We start from the raw sequence: 14,918 nt of genomic DNA on the forward strand, positions 1-14,918 counted from the left end.
TTTTGTTTTCTCAACGGCATTTTAGGCAAGAAATTAATAAAATGCAACGTAGGATCTAGTTCTCGTTAACCTCTAAAACAGTCTACAGATGTACTTCCGAAAGAGGCAAGACGTTGCGAGAAATGAACATCAATTGCACTGTTATGTCATGAATGATGTCAAGAGCCAATGGCTGAATAACGGCAAACAACGGTGTAAAGACATGCGTCCAAGATTAGCGGTTTTTAAAGTTACCATACCGGAAATTAACAATTTGAATATAAGGATCGCAGCCCTGAGTGCCCAAATGACGGTACATTATAATAGTTTAGTTATTGTTAGATTGACCTAAAGCCGGTTTTTTCTCACAATAATAAATTTTATTTATTCAACATTCTAATGAGACACTTAAAATTTCAGGTTCTTGCATTTTTTGTTAACGTCAGCTTAAACAAAAGTTATAGCAACCCTTAATATACTAACGAAATACATTAGCGACAACAGAGCGCCGCGGTAAATGCAAGAGGAGAGGTGTCACTTGGCACATTAGAAACTACAAAGGGTTTTTATTCAAATAACAAGAGCAATCAAATTTAAAATATATATATATATATATTGAAATCGATTCAACCGAAGATAAAAAAAAATTGAAATTAACCAACCTCTCCATTTGGCGTAGCTATAATGAACGGTTCGCTGAAAATCATTATTCCTTGTGTGTGCGCCTCACTTCCGCTGCACCACTCGAACCCATCGGCAATTCTATCACTTTTATTCCCTATCCATTCATCGTCTTTTCGCAAGTACTGTAAAAAATTAACTGTTTAGTATTTTGTAAATCAGGAGATATATTCGCATTGAAATTTGCTCGTTCTCGTGCAGAGCAACGAGCAAATTTCAATGCGAATATGGGAAGAAAATTATTCCAATTTATGGCGTTTATCCATACGAGAAACAATAATTTAACAACTATGAAATACTTCACTAATACTTAAATTATTCGAAAACGACCGATCTAGTCGTTTGAACAATCTTAGATGAGAAATACCATTTTACTTACTCCCTTGTTGCGAACATATCTTAGAAGAAAATTGAGAATGAATGACTTTCCTTTTCGAAAAGTTCCAGAGATTGAAATGACCGAAATTGGTCTATTTCCGATCTCAGGTTGATTGAGAACTTTCTCAAATTCTTCGGAATGTAGAATAACTTTTCCGTCTTCAATGTCAATTACTTTAACAGCGCAATGCTTCGATACTAAAATGGAGAACGAATAAAAAAGAAGTTTGATCAATTTCGGGCTGTCCCTATTAATGAGACAAAGAGAAAGAAAAAAGTCGAATTCGAAACTGGATATAATAGTATATGAGTACACATATCAACATGAGAGATTTCAGTAGACACATTATAGTTTTTTGAAATAATGTTAAAGTTCATTTAGCACCAAATATCATATACAATGGAAGCTACAAAAGTACCTGATTCTGGTTTTGGTTGAATATTCTTTCTTGCATTTTTCTGCAAAACAAAAGCTAGTCACCTGGCAACAAAATCCAGTATATTGGATGCAATTATTTTATAAGAAAAATACATTCAGAAGAAACATATATCCTATGGTCCGCAGGATGTCCAACAATGGTGCCAGTAATGTCATCATTACTCCGATATTTTGGATTCTGCGTCAGTGCACTTTTGGGTACCAGCAACAAAATTCACAAAAATTATGATAACGGAAAACTTTTTGTCTAATAATGATTCATATCAAAGGATGCTCACTACCAATATAAAATCATAATAAAAATCAAACATTTAAATTACCTTCTTCGATTTGAGAATTTCAGAATAATCAGTCTTCGAGGCCTGAACCAAATATATACACGTGTAAAGCATTTTTCGTGGAGTTTTTCCACCAGCTTTTCACACAGTGATAGACTAAATAAATAAATACAAAGTGTTCGATATACTCTAGTTGTTATACATAATATTCATCACGTGTAGATAAATATGGACTGAACTTGGTATTTGGGTAACTTAGTCTGAAATCTTTTATCTTTACGACAACGTTCTTCCGTTCGGAGAAACGAACGACCAATCAAAGGAGAGCGATGATTATTGGATGCACAACACCAAAATATGCCCCAGAGGTCGTGATTGTAACAAGCAATTTGGTAAAATCTTACTTCAAATTTGGGCAATTCTTTAGTACATTTTTCAACATGAGACAAAAACTCTTTCTCAGTTAGCGTCTTCTGTTTGACTACTTTTCCTTGGAGAAATTTTGGTCCAAGCACTGAGGAGACAAGTGACTGTAGATTGTCAGTAAACCTAGCAGATAGATCTGCAAAAATGTAAACATTTAAATTGGAAAGATTTAGTATCGAATTGGTTGTAGTTAGAAACAATGTATAGATTACAGTATCCAAAATCATCATAATTTACAAACCGTCAATTTCTACGTTTTTTTTTCCTTGAGTTTTCATGCCTGGATGTGGCATAAGAAAGCAATTGACAGTTTTGAATATTTGCTCCATGTAACCTTTGAAATGCATCAAATCATGTGTCTCAAATTCTGAACTTTTCAATACACCGTTAAGATACTCTTCTCCTCCCGCACTACCAAATTGTTTTTCCATTGGGTGTGACCAATCTCTCACCAGAAACATAAAGTTCTGGAAAATATATATATATGATATTTGACCAGATCGATGGAGATGACGGGGTCATTGAACGAGTACTTAATTTATAAAATGGGCATGCTGTTCAACTCGTCATTCATCATTTTTCAATTGCTTTCTATGGGAACAACCGCAGAACGTTGTCTATTTCTATCTGCGCATGTAAGAAATTTTTATGTTCGGAACTATGGGTAAGCATCCTGCAATCCACCATGGGAAAATTCGGGGTACTATTGAATCCAGTAACCTTTAAAAAAAAAATTTAAAGTAAAGATATCAAACAGAAAGTTTCTCCAAATCTAGTTCTCTATGATGCTTTCGCCAAACACCCATGTATTGTGATTAAAAAAAAGTAAAGTCAACGGTAAAAAGTAAAGTGAGTAAAATTCTTGTCGACTGCGAACATCAAATTTCATATATAAAGATTAAAAAATATGCTTACTGGGCCCCACTTTCCGACCATTTTTACTTCTGGTGCTATTGGCACTGTTTTTTCAACAATTTCCTGGAACAAAAAAAATATTTTCAATTGTTCAACGAGAGGTACTTCCGTAGTATGTGTACCAGGTTAGAGGTAGGCCATGATTTTATTCCGATTTTCCTTATTTTAGCTCTATTACGAATTCGGGGACTGTCTGTGTTAGCCAAGTGAATATATCCCTTGTCCATGGTAATCAGTCCCTCTACACAACTTGATGTAAAAGAGGCGAACAAAATTAGTTACCTCCATATTACACATACTTCTGGAGCGCCCAACGAGAAGTCCTATTTTATCCGGTAAGATATCCCCAAACAATACTCTAATCAAGTTTCAACCCAAAATTCTGTACTTTTCAATTACGTGCCTCATTTTAGATAAGATATTTCGAAAAAACCTATTGTGAAGTCATCTCTAAACAAGTTTCAGAAAAATAGCGTGCCGGAAACCAATAATAATATATTGTCAAACATGGCCCAATTATGAATTAGACATCAAAATTAATGAATATCACTATTTCAACAATTTCAATATATTGTGATGTCATCTCTAACCAAGTTTCAGAAAATTTGTATGAGGGAAACTTATAATAATATCTTGTAAAACATGGCCCAAACAGGTTTTTACAACTAAGTTTGCGCGCCTATTGGATATTTCTCAAGAAGTAAGCGCGCTGGCAGTTTTAGGTTTTATATTTCCTACCAAGCGTTAATTTGATTATTTTGTAGACAGTTTCTTGCCAATAGTCAAGAAATAGCTCTCTGAAAAGCGATTTTTAGCCAGCACATTTCTATTGTTTTCAACGATTATATGTTGTGGGTTATTATGACATCATAGATAGGCGCCCATTGGATATTTATAAAAAAAACTACGCGCACCGGCAGTTTCATGTTTTATATTTTCCACCAAGCGTTTATTTGATTATTTTGTGGACAGTATATTGCAAATTGCCGAAAAATAGTTATTTAAAAAGAGATTTTCTGACAGCACATTTCTTGTATTATCAACGATCAGCTGTTCTGGGTATTATGACATCATAGATTGGCGCATATTCGATATTTGTGAAGAACTACCCACCGGCAGTTTTATGTCTCACGTTGAATAATGCTCATATCATGCTATTTTATTCCTTATACTTATACTTTCACAATATGTTTTTTTTTGTTTTTGAAAAAGTGGGACACGTAGTCAAAAAGTAGAGAATTTTGGGTAGAAATACTGATATTTATTAAATTTGATAGCAAATTCCTCTTTGGGCCAAGTTTGACAAGATATTATTATATGTTGCAACATACATTTTTTATAAAACTTAGTTAGAGATGACTCCACAGTATGTGATTTTGAAATATCTTATCTAAAAGTGGGACACGTAATTAAAAAAGTACAGAATTTTGGGTTGAAAAACCGATATTTATCAAATTTGATATAAAATTCCTATTTGAGCCATGTTTGACAAGGTATTATCATATGTTCCCGACATACAATTTTCATCAAACTTGGTTCGAGATCACTCCACAGTATGTTATTTAGGATATTTTACCTAAAAGTGAGGAACGTAATCGAAAAGTACATAATTCAGGGTTGAAATACTGACGCCTCCGCACCTCTGATTACTCTGTGTGGGTTCGCAGGTTAGAATCCCATGCGGAGATGATTATGTGTGAGAGGATTGCTGGACTCCTCGCTGACGTAGGGTGGGTCCCCGTAACCGCTGGTCGGTTATGGCTTCCTCCACCATCAAGTCCACGCTTCCGAAAACAAGTAAATAGTTAATCCCATACCCGACATGGAATGGTGACCGGACGAGAGGCCGTGGTTCGCCATATGGTTAAGCCGTCTTATCGGCTTTCATCTCCCCCGGGATAAATATGCAAATCTTATCCTATCCTACCGTGATGGCTTTATTTGCATATTGATTTGGCTATATATGCATATGACTTGGCAGTATTTGTACATCACCAAATGGCTGTATTTGTAAATTAATTGGCTGTATATTGATATTTAGTTGGCGCTATATGCATATGCTTGGCAGTATATGTATGACAGGTTACCAACCCTATGGGGTAAGATAGCAAGACGATAAAATAGACTTTTAAGACTCTATTATTTCGTAGATGTTATGAGTACAATATCTGTTAACGTTTTTTATTTATCTTCTAAAACAATTTAAATTCTCTTTCATAAAGCTCTTCAGAAAAGGCAAGGTAATTTTTAGTTGTAGGCATGCCATGAAGAGCGGTTTCCAGTATAGGAGAGATGAAACGATTTCGTAGTTTCACATTTGTACGATTTTACTGTAATCAGTCATCAACAGTATGAATAAAAAGCTATGTTTGCTCTTATCCAGCAGACGGCGTCTCATGAGATAAATTTCCGCCAATCGTTTTAGTACAAACACCAAGTTTGATCATACACACAGCCTTGTCTTACTTGATCTATTGTACATAGGGGTTAGGTTATTACTGACGTGTCAATATTAAAATATTTTACAATGAAAATTCTTGAGTGTTGGGGATTTCAAAATGCAGACGAAGTATAAGTCGAATTTTGCGAATTGCTTCAAGTACTTGTTTTTGGCGAAGTATTTCTTGGATAAATAAAAATTGCTTCAACTTGATAATACGAGTAGAATACATCGATTTTACTTCAATTTGAAATTCGCATTTTTGCATATTCGCTCCTGGCATAAATCAATCCAAGTACATCACCGCATTTACCTATACGTGTGCGTTCATTTCTAATTGTGGAACAAATCATTAATGACCTACACTTTGATTAAGTTGCTTTAACTATTTGCACGAACAGATGAATATATAATAAAACAGCTTTAAATAAAAAACATATTGCATTAAGATCTATAATTTGTGTTTTACCGCTTGCAGTGTATAGTGCTAGAATGTAAATTCACACAACTCGAAGAAATAAATTGGTGTGTCAATAATTTACCTTTACGAATTCAATATCATTTCCCAGCATTTGAGATTGTAAATTCAAAATCTGAACAGAGCTTATCAATGCGGCGAGGGCGAAGATGTCGATACATATTTGTGTCGATCAAGTGAGGCCGTTTTCAGAATCAATGAACCTAGTTTAGACATAGCATAATTATAAAGGAAAATAATTCGTTGGAAAATACACGAACTCACCTTGGAGTAATCTAAATACTGTAAAAATATTTTCGACATAAACGATTTTCCTTTACCATAGTCGCCACACAAAGATACAACTGCAACAGGTTTATCTCCGACATTCGCGTCTTTCAAGATCTTGACGAGTGATTTCGAATCCAAAACCACTTTTCTTTTTTCAACTTTGACAATCTGCGCAACGCTGGCCATGGCTTTACTTTTCGGCAAATACAATTTAACCAGAAGATCTGCTAAATTATAATGCGATGTACTTCAGTAAAATGGCGGTGTTAAATGATGACAATTTTAAGCAAAATAAAGCATTTAGTTACGAAACTCCATTCTAGAACTTCAACGGAGGCAGTCGCGAACTCGTATACCTCTATATTTTATTTTAATCTTTGTTTTTTTATCGTTTGCTCCGCTTTCACAACCTTTAAGAACACAACTAAAAATCTCCCTTTTTCGTTAGCAACCTACCTCGAGTTGGTTTGGTTGATATTTGTGTTGGTAAGAGTAGTTCAAGGTTATTAGTAACTTTTGAAATATATGAAGCGATCGGTGTATCTGATTTATAGGTTATTTAAATAAGATAACACCCGCACTATCATTAGTCAACAAAATAGTTAGAATATACGTGTCAAGTCGTGCTCGGTGTCATATTAGGTAAACAGGGTTATTTGACTCCTAACTATTGATTCGATTTTCACCTTTAAAAAATTCAATATCATTCAACAAACTGCATTTAAACTGCACAGTGGATTGAGATCAACAACAATCCTTTATGTGGTACACTTTTCAATTATTTCATAAAATTAAAAAAAAATATATTCTACGTATATATTTCGCCCGCCTGGACATAATCATAAGATTATCTATATATGCAAGGCTACCATAACGTCCTTATTTCTAATATTTGTCCTTATTTTGAAGGTCTTTGTCTTAGAAAATATTTTTGTCCTCATGTCTAAGAAACGTCCTTATTTCGACATGTGTCCTTATTTTATGGGTAGAGGTTCTAATAACAGGCATTTAGATAGGTCAATTCGAATGATTGATTTGCATTCATTACGTAATTACAGCAAATTAATTGACACATTGACAAAACAATAGCCTACATTAGTAAGATGGTAGAGAAATTCTATCATTTTTATCACAAATGTATGTGGTATAGTTTCTTAAATTTTCTAAAACTCGACGACTGATGAAATATGTAAATTTTCAACGTTTTCTAATATTTGAACTAATTTCGTGTTTTATGCTAATATTGCAAATTGTATGACCAGGTTTAAGCAAATTTGCAAACACTAAAAACCCGATGCCAAAGCTAAGAGCCATAGTGTATAAACACTTAATTCAAACAGGCATGCTGTCACTGGTCTCATCTCAAAGAAAAAATATTTAGCATTGCATTGCGTTTACTTTTTAAGGAAGCAAAGTTGTTTTTACTGCTCGACACTGGGTTGTAAATTTGAAACATGGAGCGGTTCGAATTTCTTGCTAGTATCTTTATTGATATATATTCACAGTTTAAGATAAAATGATAAATTCATTGCAGCATTTTGATCAGAATGCATAACAAAATTTCTTCATTTACTAAATGAAAATGAAACATTGTAATATTTCATCGCTGCGTTTCTCGAATAATATGCAACGAGAAAGTAATTGAAGTAGTTAATAAAACTGTATTTTTCGGAACCAAAATTGTGTTCGACATTGGAGTGAAACCTTAATTCACAATGTATATTGTATACTAACTTCACATATTTCGTTGCTATCTTTAATGTGTTTGTCTTTCCGGGGGATTCTTCTTATCAACCATATTTTGCTGCAATCTATATATTGTTTGTCTTGTTCGGGGGACTCACTGGTACGCCCGAGATAAAATTGTTTTTCAGTTTAAAGAGATGCAGGATTTGAGTATAATCTCATTCTCAAATACTGTCTCAATCAGTGTTAGCTGTAGTAAAAATAGTACAGTGCAAAGGTTGCAAATACAAACAACTCCCTGGGCAACGTTGATGTGTTTACGAGCATAACAACAAATTAAAAAAATCATTATTTAAAAATGGTTTAATTCCGCATCTACGGCATTATGATATTATGGTACAAAAAATGCTATATTTGCAACGTTTTTTCATCGTATAACTTGTCAATATCAATGTAATAAAGTTTTATGCGAATCGTCCAAATTTCAATTTCATATTTTTCAAAATACAATGAAAGAGCAGTTCAAATATTTTGCATCAAACTTCATTCAACCCTCAATTTTTATTCTATAGTTAGTCTTAAGTCAGACTTGCTCAGACAAGCAGTTTACAACAATCATGAAAACATAGAGGAAGAAGTAATAAAGTAGGCTATAAGGGAGTGTATTCGCCGCGAAATCATCTGTTGATTAGATAGAATTGCAGTAAATATTGTCGTTGGACAAAGCAAAAACCTGGGCTTGATCTTGCGTGCCAGGCAAAGATAGTGCAACAAACTTTGTACATCAAAAAAAAACGTACAATGTTTCAACTGCAATTGACGAAGGGTCACGAAAAGACTATCAAAGTCATCGAGTCAGCGACAACATTTTCAGCAGCAGATGACGTCAAACAACTAGCAAAGTATATTAGCATAAATAAATAAAACACATTTTGGATACAAAAATTCATGAGAAACGGAAGATAAAATAGGTTCCGACAATTCGATCTGACAATCTTCATTTTTGATAAGAAAGCTTTACACAAATAGATTATCCTTATTGCCGCCGCAACATGAATTGCCATCAGTCTGAGTCCTTCCGGAACGAGTACCTCAAATATGTAGCTGCCTGGAGATCGACTATTTCATGTCGTATATTATTTATATCAGGGGTCACCAACCTTTTCGAAGCCGAGGGCTACTTTCTGGGTACAGATTAAGCCGAGGGCTACCAATGCACACTTCCAAAAAAGTCAAGTTGCTTGATTAAGCTTCAATTATTGATAATTACTGGTATTTAGTCAAGTAAAAACACTGATAAATTTTAGGATTCTTCGAGAAATCGAACGATTATTACAACGTAGCAAATAAATCACTATCCATGGCACTTCCATTTTAAACTGATTGTTTTTTAAAGTGATCACTACAATAATATCTTCGGAAACCACAGGTCCACAATGTACCTGCGTTTATACGAAAACCCTGCATAAGCCTAAGATAAAATGAACTTAACAGTTGTACTGTCAAATTTACAAACACATTTAACTAATTATGAATATCTTGTTTTCAACAAGGAGAAAACCAAAATGAAACAAATTTGGTCTAATGCTTCCCCGTCAGTGTGTTGTACTCCGGCGTGTAACTTGACACTGTAACTGTAAGCGAGTCTTGCAGATTTCATCAGTGAGGCGTGTTCCGTGTTTAGTTCCTGATGAAAAATGTTGATTCACAAAAATAGCTTGAACCAAACGCTGGTCTCGTAAAATAAGATTGCTGTTTGATTTAAAGGGCGAGTTTTTTCTGCCCTTACTGCGCTGACCAGTGGATACTGACAAGATGTGAAATATTTCTCCGCTTTGTCGTTACTATAATCGCCCCGCATATTAGACATACGCAAGGTGGTAAAAGGAAATTCATCCCCCACTCATCGTGAAAATGGTAGGTTTTCTTTCATTTTTCTTTGAAATCAATAACTGTATTATTGCTGCTCCCCAAATCAACGGACAAGAAAAAAACACGGGTTCGTGGAAGGTGATATCTGTAAGAGCATTGAATGACCCGTCACATTACTGAGATCAAATACTAATCAGGATGATCGTTACAATAATAGTTAACATAGTGTCAGTTCCCACATACAGACATGAGTGCGATTTATACAAGAATAGTATGACAAAAATTAATTGATGTAGCTTACTCATAAGCACCGGTATTATGCTTATTTTGGAACAGACATGCGGGCGACTCATGTGGTCTTCACGGGCGACTTGGTGCCCGCGGGTTAGTGACCCCTGATATATATATAAATATATTCCGCAGCTCCTTCCACCGAAATTAGAAATGAACGCATGAAAATATTAAATTATGTATGGACTGCTTATTCGAATTAAATTGACATTTTGCATTTTTATGTCAATATGAGTGGCCATATGTAGTGCCCTGGATGCACGACACTGTAACGCTGTACTCGGAACGTGAAAGGAAATGAACAGCAAAAATTTATAACTTTCCTTCATTCTATTATTTAATGTAAGTCCAATTATAATTGATTTTATATCCAAACATCGTTGAAATCTGAATAATAAATAACGTCAATCGGCTATAATAAGGCTGCGTTACAGGTTTAATTGATTTGTCCACAACTCTTTCTATCTCCCAATAACTTTGAGATATTAAGATATATATACATACTACGTTCCGGTATCCGCTATCTTGGTTTACATACCAAATGAGTACCTTCCTGGCTAATTGCTCTACTAGACCAATAATCAAATTGATTTGCACTGTACCCCCTACCTTGCCTGTGACTCACGGAGTTTCCCGGGGATCGACATTATTCTTAATTTTTATCAATGACCTTTTCCATAGCTCCACATTATTTTAAAAATTGTTCGTTGATGATACAAACATCTTGATAGCGATATTTCTCCTGATGTGACTCAGTCCGGAGTGGACACTAAAATACAAATAGGAACCAAATTGGATGGAACTTGATAAACTTACATTGAAAGTTGACAAATGAAAAACTAGACCATGAACTCCAAACAACCGATAAATTTAAATCGATATGCTTCGTTACGTAAGTCATCAATTTCTTTGTTGTGTACGTGCTTACTGAGAAAATGACGTTAGTTAAGCTCAAAACTGAAATATCTCTACTGCTAAACCCAGCAAAAATGTTGTCGCTCACTCAATGACTGTAACACCTTTTTTAAGTATCCTGGCAAATACAGATGTCGCATGAGGGGGCGACTGAAATGTCTGGCTGTTCGTTGATTCTCGGAAAACTATTCGAAAACGCGCTACTATCAGTGTGTCCTTCAATGCCACAAATATCAATGATGTTGTACAATGAAATTTTATATATTGCAATAAAATCCAAAAAGAAAGTTCACAATGTTTGACGAGGTTAACAAGGTGTAGCCAGCGTAGCGAAGGTGGCGTTGTGTAGCGGTTTTCTGAATTTAAATAAAGATATTCAAATACAGATCATGTAAAACAATAATGCATTAAAGCACTTGCAAGCTTAAATTATCTATTAAAGTAATTATTATTCAGACACTAATTCAGACACAGAACCAGTAATGTAGAACAACAAATTACAAATCTACCGAAACGTTTTGAATCAGGCAATAACAAACTAAATTTCAGAATATACGGAAACAACTTTTTTAATCTCAGTTTATTTCTAGCTTAGGTAATATTCTACAATAAAAGTTACAGCTGTCAGATGTTCTACCAATATAAGACTGCGGGAAGGCAATTAATTATTCCTACAACTAGACGTTGAACGTAATTAATTATAATACACGAAACCGCAATCCTTGCGAATAAAAAGTAACAACTACCAAACTACCGCCAAAACGCGACAGCGAGTCACATAAGACAGAGACAAGATTAGACTTGTCCAGTGAGAGTCGATTGCAACATGTGTCGGAGGAGGTGAGTTGAGGCGGCAAATGTTGAAGTCTGAGAGCGACGAGCGAAAATGAGCACACACGTCACACACACACATAAAATTTCAAATTTGAATTTACTCTTTTTTATTTTGCTTTTCAATTTTTCATTTTTTGTTGTTTTGCTTTTTCGTTTTTTTTTTTATTTTCTTTTTTAACTGTTATGCGCGTATCGTCTTCTCACTGAATTTCGCTAGCAACTGAAGCTGAGTGAGACACATTGTACATGCCCGTGGGAAACAAACTGGCCAATGGTATAACAGGTAGATGCTGAGTGCCTGACAGGGAAGCTCCCGCAGGCTATAATTTTTATATTGTCCCCGAAATCATTCGTTGATTCAGAAATATGCAAATGTTATTATGCTATCATCGTCATAATCAAATGAGTGAAACCGATTCCCAAATTTCCATCCATCAATGATGGAGAATTAAGACCGGAAATAGTGTTTTATTTTTCGAATCGGCGCTGATTTAAATATTTCATGGCGACTGTTATGATTTTGTTTTAGTTTTTATTATATTAATGAGGCGATTCCCCCTTTGATGAATCAAAGAAAGACTCAAAACATAATGAAACAGAGAATGTTTGGAACAAAATTTTTTTCTCGGTAAAATGAATAACTTAGCTTAGCAGATATAAATTTGCCCTCAGTTATCGACAAAATCGCAAATTCGCAAATTTAATCGCAAGTGATTAAAAATAGTATTTTCTTATCCAATTCATTTTTACATTGTTTTTGGTGGACGAATAATGAAACATTAAAATTTAAAATGATTCTATTGTGCGGAAAGTAGGGAATTTCCCCCCACTTTATCGAAAAAATCGAAGAAACCTTCGGTTTATATGAGTTAACGCGTAATATTTGTAAGAAATAATTTTTCTAATCCAATTCATTAACACAGTATTTTTTATAGACATACATGAAACACATATTGAAATTTAAAAAAATCCACCGTGCGGAAGGTAAGGAATTTCCTCCCACTTTATCGAAAAAATGACGGAAACGTCAATTTATCCAAGTAGTGATTTGTGCAAGAAATAATTTTTTCTCATCCAATTTATCAACACAGTATCTTTGGTGGATAATTTTCACCCTAATTTGGTGAAAAAAATCACAAAATCGTCAATTTATCTGAGTTAAAGCATAATTTATGTGAGGAATAATTTTTCTTATCCAATTAACCAATACAATAGGATTTATTTATGGACATACATGTGGAACACATATTCAAATTTTGGAAAATGTGCCCGATGTCGCTAATGAATTTGCAAATTTGATAATTTTACGCGGAATCATAGCGAACCACAAATTTAAAACAGGAAATCATGAGAATCACATGAATACACTCGCTTCAATTTGACGCAGTATGTTCAATTTTTTCGCGGTAGTCTCGTCAGACGCTGCCAAACGTGACGATGCGAATTAATTAAGATTCTGATCCTCGCGATCTCGTCAGTAGCAGTGGTCCAAGGGGAGCGTAGAGACATGGCCAAACATAAGGCGCGTGGGTTCGAACCCCACAAGGTAGATTAGATTGTAGGGGCATAATAGCAATTAACTGAGGAGCGGGAGCCGTAGAGACATGGCCAAACATAAAGCGCGTGGGTTCGAAACCCACAAGGTACATTAGATTGTAGGGGCATCATAGCGATTAAGCAAAGAGCGAGGGAGAAAATGGAGCCGGAGAGCAAGCGAGTGGTGAATGCGGGCGAGACAAGGGTGGGTGGGCCAACAGGCATCACAGCGGCTGAAGGAGGAGCGGGAGCCGAAAGAGAGGCGAGCGCAGGCGGTCAAGGAAGGAACGGGGGAGCCGCGTGGAAAGGGTCAGCAGGGAAGAATGTGGGCCAGGACTCCACAGGGTAGATTGAGCCACGGGGGCAGAACGAGCTGCAGGAACGGGTCCACCGGGCAAGGTAGGGCGGCCAAGGGAGGAATGGGACAAACGCAGGGACGGCAAGTACAGCCAACTGAGCTGTCGCAGGGGACGGGTCAGAAGACAGGCGGCCAAGGGAGGAGGAATGTGAATGAAGAATGGACAGCGCGAGAGCTTAGTCCGAGAGCAAGTTAGGGGAGCGAGCAGGAGACCAGGGAGGATGAATGGGGAGCCAAATGGCCATATTATTTTAAATTGTATTGGACAAGAATAAATTAATTATTTTTTGCATAAATTACACTTTAACTCAGTTAAATTAACGATTTCGTCGATTTTTTTCGATCAAGTGGGGGGAGGGATTCCCTACTTTCAGCACGGCTACTTTTCGCGGGGCGGAATTTTTTTAAGGTTTGACATGTGTTTTATATGTGTCTACTAAAGATACTGATGAATTGGATGAGAAAAGGTTATTTCTCGAATAAATTAAGCTTTAACTCGGTGAAATTGTCGATTTGTCGATAAATTAGAGCAAATTTATATCTGCTAAGCAGTTATTCATTGTCAATCCTCTAGCTTTACCTAGGTGATCTTGAACATGTATCCCGTCTCTTTTTTACCGTTTAATTATTATGCAGATACATTTTTGAAGCAAATAAACATACATACATACGATACATACAATTGTTCAGTTATTGCGCCACAATTGCGCGATACGTGATAGCGAATTTCCTGAAATGATATGACGCCATCAAAACATGACGCAAGTTCTTCAAAACGTGACGCAAGTTTTTAATGACGTAACACATTGTTTTGATCTTTGGTATATGTGATATTGCGCAACAGTTAAGCATCCTGTTTTCGTTTTCGATAATCTGTTTTTTCACGTCTCAAGGTCGCTCGACTAAGCTGTATATTGCCAAGTCATTGGTGTTGTAGACTATTTATGGATTAAGTTTTTTTATAACATGAGTAATTTCGTGTATACGGTATATATTGTGCGTGAACTAAGCAAATAACGAACGAAACTAAATGACCGGCTGCCGGGTTCTTTGCCTCGCTTTCGTCTACTTAACTGTTTGCTATTCTCTTTCTGTCTTTGCTCGAGGCAATTAAGAATTATTACATAGTTCGCGTATAATGG

The sequence above is a fragment of the Styela clava genome, chromosome 13, assembly GCF_964204865.1.
Source record: "Styela clava chromosome 13, kaStyClav1.hap1.2, whole genome shotgun sequence".
In the NCBI taxonomy this organism is placed as follows: Eukaryota; Metazoa; Chordata; class Ascidiacea; order Stolidobranchia; family Styelidae; genus Styela; species Styela clava.